The sequence below is a fragment of the Lagenorhynchus albirostris genome, chromosome 14 (genome assembly GCF_949774975.1).
Source record: "Lagenorhynchus albirostris chromosome 14, mLagAlb1.1, whole genome shotgun sequence".
Lineage (NCBI taxonomy): Eukaryota > Metazoa > Chordata > Mammalia > Artiodactyla > Delphinidae > Lagenorhynchus > Lagenorhynchus albirostris.
The window spans coordinates 26,420,616-26,428,446 of NC_083108.1; the positions used below are offsets into that span (position 1 = coordinate 26,420,616).

General features: G+C 39.9%; 1 protein-coding gene across 1 annotated transcript in view; it reads right to left on the bottom strand.

The window, feature by feature from the left end:
• Positions 1 to 7,831, bottom strand: part of KATNAL2 (katanin catalytic subunit A1 like 2) — a 90,721-nt gene extending 82,890 nt beyond the window's left edge. Inside the window, exon 1 of the mRNA XM_060121942.1 lies at positions 7,791 to 7,831. The gene's annotated coding sequence lies outside the window, so the exon portion shown is untranslated. The remainder of the gene's footprint in view (positions 1 to 7,790) is intronic.

Genomic DNA, 7,831 nt, shown 5'->3' on the forward strand with positions numbered 1-7,831 from the left:
GAAATAGACAAAAAGGCCCATGGAACAGACTTGAGGACCCAGAAACAATTCTGCATATTCTTCAAGTCTGTTAAGTTCCATTTTATTCTTCTTATATCTTCTCTTTTTCTCCTTTTTATAATCATGTTTCCCTTAAATGTTTAAACATATTTATAATAGCTATTTTTAAAGACCCTATCTGCTAATTCTGTCTTTTGTTGTATTACTGGATCTTCTGTTGACTGATTTTTGTCCTGGTTTGGGCACATTTTCCTGGGTTTTATGACCACTAGTAGTTATTTCCTTGGATGCCAGTCTTGTGAATACCTAGGTTATATTGCCTTCTTTTAAGTATTTTGAGGGTTTTGAGGGGGCAGATAGGTTAGTTATTTGCAGGTAAGTCTGATTCTATCAAGCTTTGTTAGGAAGGAGGTTATCCAAAGTCAATTTTATTCTAAGCCTAGTTTAGGGTTACTCTTAATGCACTGCTTCCTGGAATCTCTACTAAATGCTCTGCTGTTCCACAAGAAGTCTCCACTCAGGTGGGCTGGACTTCAAATGTCTCTCAATGTTATGTGAGCACCAGTAGTTGTTCAGCTTATAGTTCCCCGATAATTGGTTTTTCCCCAGCTTCATACATTTCCACTCTGTGTATGCACAGCTTAGTATTCAGCCAAAAACTCAGATGTATGGAGCAATTTGTTTGCCTAGCTCCCTCCTCTCTGTTCCTCTTCCCTCCCAATTCTAACCAGCTAAGTCTTCCCAAACTCAACTCCCTTGTCTCATCTCTGCAAAACTGCTGTGCTCTGCCTAGATACTCCCTTGTGTGCTAGAACCCAGTTACTGCTTCCAGGCAGAAGATCTTGTCTCATGATCACATTGCCCAAAGTCTGAAAACAGATTATTCATATATTTAGTCCAGTTTCCTAGTTACATATAGCAGGAAGGCTAGTCTGGTACCCTTTACTCTACCACATTTGAGAGCAGAAAGCTTTATCATTTTTTTTAATGTCTATAAGATTGACCTGAGTGGAGAGATATATACTTTTTATACTTAAAAATAAAACCTAATACAATTAACATTATTTTTACAAAAGAAAGAAAGGATGTTTTTAACCCAAAACATCAGATATACAAAGTCATATCTGTATATTCTCATATTCTCAGTTAGTGGTTAAAAAGAAAAATAAAAGAAAAAAGAACAAATCTCCAAGAGTAGCAATGTGACACTAGCAAAATGTTCCAGGTTGTTTGATCAGCCTCCCTTTCTTGGTCCAGGTACAGGAAGAATGGGGCTCAACAGCAGCCACAGCACTTTTAAAGATGCCCACAAGGCTACGGCAGTGCTCGGTAGTGAAGTGCTTAACCTTCCTTATGTAAGAGCAGAGCCGAGAACTTAAAACATGAGTTACTTAAAATTCAGCTTAGCTTTATGGTGAGGTAGAGTTTGTTTAATTAGTATTTAGAACTGCACATTGTTTATAGCTATTGGTATTTCAATAGACGCTTAAATGTTTGAACATTTAAAGCTTAATAAGCCTTAGTTCTCTGAAGAAAAACATTGATGTAATTAAATTTTCAATTACTCTAGTTTTTTTTTTTTAGGGGCCCATGCAATTAATAAAAGCTAAGGCATTTAACAACGCTCATTTAAAAACCTAATCTGACACCTCATTAATTAGCTAACACTTAAAGCAGATATTTTTAATATAAGTTTCACACAAGCAAAGTCACAACTTTTGAAAAGTACATGTAATGACACATGAGAATAAATAAACTTAACTATTTTTCAGATTATTTTGTGTGTACACACGAATGTGTGGATCAATTATGGCTTTCTAAAAACCATTCTTCTGCACTGAGACCAATTACTGTTTGTTTGGTTTTAATTGTATGGTCAAACTAAAAACACTGAAGCAATTGCTCCTCAGAGCTTCCTTGCCCCGAGGATCTTACCTTCAAGTTTAAAAAAAGAAAGTGGCGGAGGTTTACAAATTGCATATAGTCTTATTTTAATTAAACACTAAATTTAAAATGGAATAGGAGAAAATTCTCCACTCACAGATTTTGCTACCCACAGATCACTACAACATCAGTACCACAAGAGAGTTCATGATTCATGCCCCATCCAGAACTACTGGATCACAATCTGAATTTTCAAAACATCCCAGGTGTTCAGTGTGCACATTAAAGACTCAGAAGCCCTGCAGAAGCATGATCAGTTTACCAGTCAGGAAAGAAACTTGCCAGAGTCCTTGCCCTCAAGGAGCTTATAGTCTACTGGGGTCAGGGGAGGCAATCAACAAGGAAAAATTCAATTATAATTTCCTGGGATAAAGGTGGCATGGCGATGTCTACTCATTGCATCAAGGAGGGGCACTTTGTCAAGTTTGGGAAGCAGGCTGACCAAGAAAGGCAAGTTCAGATCCTAAAGAACAAAAATGTAAGGGGCAGAGAAACATAAGCTCATTAAGGAGGCCAAGAAGGAAAACAGAACTCTAGGAAACTGTAGCATTATGAAAACCAAGAGAAGAGGCATTTCCCACGGATAATCAACTGTGTCAATGCACAAAACATCATGGGTATCTCAAAACACCACGTTTTATACATAGCAGTCACTAAGTAAGTGTTCATTGTATGAGTTGATGAATAAATGCATATTTACCTCAGTATTAAGTAAAAACCGGGGTATGAATTCAAGAGTATCTAACTCCCATTCTTATGCTCAGCCACCATCCCCTATCATATGCAAAGAAATAACCATATTTAAAAGTAAATTTTAATATATAAACATGTATGACAAATGCCTAGCTTGAAACCAACAATAACAAAATAAAGTTATCTTTTAGGTATGAATCATATATTAGTTCTTTTTTTTTTTTTAATTCACCTCTCTGAAACCACCCCCTGCAAAAGCTACTAGTACGAGTCTTTGTACCCAGTAGGCATTCAATAAATATCTGTAAAACAAAACTGTTCTAGAGATTGTTTATCTCTGCTCTCTCCCAAAATCACATTAAAGTGATGGTAAAGGAATTTTTTTTAAAGGAAGGAGTAATTAAGTATAATTTATACACTGAAGAGTGAGGAGAGGCCCCCAACCCCCCCACTCAATTGTCTTTCCCTGTTCAACTCCAACAGTGGTGGCAACCATGCTTGTTTTGCCCTCATTCCCTGTAGAAGGGTGAGAAGGACTTCTCCTTAGAGAAACTGAAGGCCTCAGAACAAAGACCTACAGACACTAACTGGCATTTGGGGATGTCCCAGTGAAAAGGCCCCTGGCTTCGTGATCATCCTACAGAGAAACCCATCTTTATTTGAAGAGCCTCTTCTAAAACACACGGATTCTAACTTGCTTTTAGGTGTCTCACCTCAGGCAAGGTTCACTAGACTTCTGAGGAAAACCTCCTACATGAAAGACAGAGCACCAGGGAAAAAAGCAAAGAAAAACCTGAGGGGAAATAGACATAATGCTAGGAGCAAAAGACAAAGAGGGAAGGAGGGAGAGAGAGAGAGGAAACCTCAGGGAGATAAAAGGAGCCATGGTATCCTGTAAGAACAAGATGCCGTGAAAAAGGAACATTGAGACAATAAGAAAGTACTTGGAAATAAAAATACGATAGCAGAAATTTAAAACTCAACAAAATGGGATAAAAAGTTGAAGAGGTCTCTTGATAAGAAAAGCAAGAAAAGTAAGCGATGTAAAATAAAACAGAAAACAACATGATTAGAGGTTCCATTTGGAAGTCAAATATCCAATGAATAGGACTTCCAGGGAAAAGAAAAACCTTAAAAATACAAAAGGAAGGAAGGAAGGAAGGAGGGAGGGAGAGAGAGAAAGAAAGAAAAAGAAAGGAAGGAAGGAAGAGCAAGAGAGGAAAAAAAAGAAAGGGAAAAAATTATCTAAAGAAATAATGCAAGAATATTTTCCAGAATTGAGGGCATGAATTCCCTGATCTAAATGGCTCATAACTGCATGCCAGTGCTGTGAATGAAAAAGGATTCTCGGGCTTCCCTGGTGGCGCAGTGGTTGAGAGTCCGCCTGCCGATGCAGGGGACGCGGGTTCGTGCCCCGGTCTGGGAAGATCCCACATGCCGCGGAGCAGCTAGGCCCGTGAGCCATAGCCGCTGAGCCTGCACTTCCGGAGCCTGTGCTCCGCAACGGGAGAGGCCACAACAGTGAGAGACCCACGTACCGCAAAAAAAAAGAAAAGAAAAAGGATTCTCAACAAGCGATATCTTCATGAAAATTCAGAAACCAGGGACGGTAAGGAGAAGATTCTAAAAGCTTTCAGAGAAAGAATAGCACCAGACTTGTTGCAGTCACATTGGAAGCTAAAAGATAATGGAGAAATGCCTTCTCAAATGAGATGAAATCAATTCCAGCCTAGAATATTAATCTCAGCCAAACCATCAACAAGGTGAGAGAAGTACAGAGTTTCATACATGGTACCTTACTTCAAAAACTTTGCCTCCCATCTACCTTTTCTCAGGCAGTCATTGGTCAGTATGTTTCACTATAACAGGGATATAGGACAAGAAGGAAGAAGACATGGGATCCAAGAAACAGGGTTTCTGACACAGGGAAGAGGGGAAGGGATTTCCCAGGAAGAATGCTGCATAGCAAGCCCAGAGAACAACCAGTCTACAAAGCAGGAGATGCAAGAGGTCCAGAAAGGATACCACTAAGAAAAAAAAAGAAACTGCAAGATTTCCTGGTGAGCTTCACCATACGGAAAGGAGTTTTACAATTCCTTCAGAAAATTTAGGAAGAAAGTAGTCATCAAATATACAGAAAATTAAGCCAAAGGGTAAGGCATAGTTAAGCTATGATTGAGTCCTGCCCAAAGTTAAATAAAAAATAAAATATAACCACAGTGTACCATATCAGCTGTGAATAACACTTTCATGGTCAGATTAATATACATAACTGTACTGAATATGTATTTAACCAAAAATTGTGATAAAATGATCTTGGGAAAATGGAGGAAGGGAAGTTAAGTATGGGCTAGTGATAGAGGATGGGGAAGGAGCAAGGTAGGTTAAAAAAAGCCAAATGCTCATTTTCCATCAAAGTAAATAGAATTTACATCTGAGAATGAAAAATCAGAATTCAGAAGTTTTAACTTGTTATTTTGAAGAAGCTGCTAAGAAGGGTAAAAGCAGTTGCTTCTGGGGAGCAATATTTGAAGGCGGTGTGAAAGCAAGCAGGAAACTTTTTTTCTTAAGTTTTGTAGAACTATTAAATGTTTTTAAACTGAGTGCTGGCATTACTTTGTTTAAAACAGAAATGCTATATATATATATATATTTAAAATATATATATATTTTTAAAATTTGAAACTACAATAAAAATTAACCAAATAAAAAGGAAGTATTCTTGATATCCTAATACAGTAGACAACATAGATGATCAAAATTCCTTGTGGACATGCAATCCTCTTTATATCCAACTCACTGATCACCTCCCCCACCTCAACCTTATTCCCTCCACAGACACAGTTCTTGCACTCAGACCCCAAAAGTTCAAGACATCAATGAGCATACCTAAATATGGCTCTTAGTCCCATCTATGGAATAGAACAAAAAAATAAGACTGGGTCTCTGTTTCCAAGTCACATGAATTCTGTTTGAGAGGCTATGTCACATGCAGGAAATAGGTAATAACATAAATTAATCACAATTAAATGGTAACCTGTGTGGTACAAACCATACGGAGTTCAGAAACATGTCAGATCTGAGAGAATGTGCCTGGAGCAGTGCGAGGCAATATGGAAAGTGGTGAGAAAGAGGCTGGATGTAGAAGTTGGGCCACATCACTGCCTGCTCTATAGATCATGTCAAGGTTGGGAGTTTTATCCCAAGTGTAATGGAAAGCCATTAAAAGGATCCCAGCCAGGGAGTGACACAATTTTAAGATCACTCTGATCATTAGATGAAGAATGGACTGGAAGGAGGCAAAACCAACAGGGGGAATAGTTAAGAGGCTATCGAAATGGTTCAAGTGAGAGATGATAGTGGCTTGGACCTGGATAAAGGCTATTATTAAAGACCCATTATAGAAATAGAATCAGTAAGATTTGCTGATGCCTTCCTTATGTAGAGGACGGGAGGAGGAATTAGCAGGTAGAAGGAGCTAAGGATGATTCCCAGAATTCTGATTGGAGCAATTGGGTGGATGGCGGTTTCATATTCCCAGAGAGAGGAAGACTGTGAAAGAAAACAGGTTTTAGAGAAGAAGGTTAAATGTTAGGGGTTGAACAAGTTAACATGCAGATTCTTGAGATTCCCCACTGGATTTGTCAAACAATCAATTGATTCATTGTGCTCTCCGTGTTCCATATTCTAGGATATCACATGGGTTTGGGGCTCAGCAAAGAAGTCCAGTCTAGAGTCAGTTTGGGGGAGTTGTTGGCATACAGATGGCATTGGAAGTCATGAAAATGTATAAGACCATCTAGGACAGTGGTTTTCAAACCTGGAGTGTGCATTTACAATGCAAGTTTCAAGACCCCCATCCCTGAGAGTTTCTGATTCAGTAATTCTCAGGGAGGTGCAGGAATCTGCTTTATTAAAAGCCAGTTCAAAATGTTCTGATGCAGGTAGTTCAGGCTCAGGTTGGAATGGACAGAGGTGAGGAAGTAGCAACAGCAAGTGTAGCCAATCCTTTCCAGAAGTTGGAGAGAAATTGGAGAAGTTGGAGAGAGGTTGCTAGGTAGAGGGGATGTGAGACCAAAGGGTTACCTTTTTCGTGTATTATTAGTTTTTTTTTTTAAAGGTGGGAGACACTAAAGTGGTGGTTCATAACCTTGGCTACACATTATAATCACCTATTGAGATTTTCTAAAATATCAATGCACAGGATACAACAAGACCAGTAAATCAGAATCTCGAGAGGTGGAGCTTAGATACCAGTATTTTTTTAATTTTTATTTATTTATTTTTGGCGGTACGCGGGCCCCTCACTGTTGTGGCCTCTCCCGTTGCAGAGCACAGGCTCTGGACACGCAAGCTCAGCGGCCACGGCTCACAGGCCCAGCCGCTCCGCGGCATGTGGGATCCTCCCGGACCGGGGAAAGAACCCGTGTCCCCTGCATCGGCAGGCGGACTCTCAACCACTGCGCCACCAGGGAAGCCCCAGTATTTTTTAATTTAAATTTTTTAAAATCATTTTTCCCCCTAAAGCATTGTTTTTATTTCCCCAAAGCCTGGCATATAGTACATCTTCAATTCATTTTTTGTTGTGGAAAGTATTGCTGAGCCAGTTAGCGGATAACACAGACAACAGGAAACAGTATGGTATTGTAAAATTCATGTTAACTTCCTGTGAAAAGGATTATAATCCAATTACCTACTTTCAAATGGGGAACCGGAACCTGAGAGAGGAATTGAATTCCTAAGGTCTGTCAGCCTTGGTAGTAGTGAATCAGGACCAGAACCCAGTATTCCAACTCCCAGGTCAGTGTTGTCCTGTCTTTGAACAATCCCATTTTGAACACACCCCAAACCCGCTCACCCATCAAGACTCGGCCTGCCTAATAATACCTCCCCTTCGACACCTCACTTCCTCAGTCACAAACCAACCCTGCCGTCTCTCATCAAACCCGTTGTCAAGTCCAAACCCGCGTGCGTCCCAGACCCATCCTTCCCTCACCCCCTGCCTCAAGCCCAGTCCCCAGACTTTGCGCTTGCTCCACTCGGGCAGCGGACTCTGTCACCATAGCAACTGGAGACACTCGAATCGGCCCGCAGCAACAAGGGGAGAGGAGCTCCTGGTAGTACAATTATTTTTTTGTATATGCTTTCCTTACCGCTTCCCGCGCCTGATGACTGAATTTGAGAGTCTGGTAAG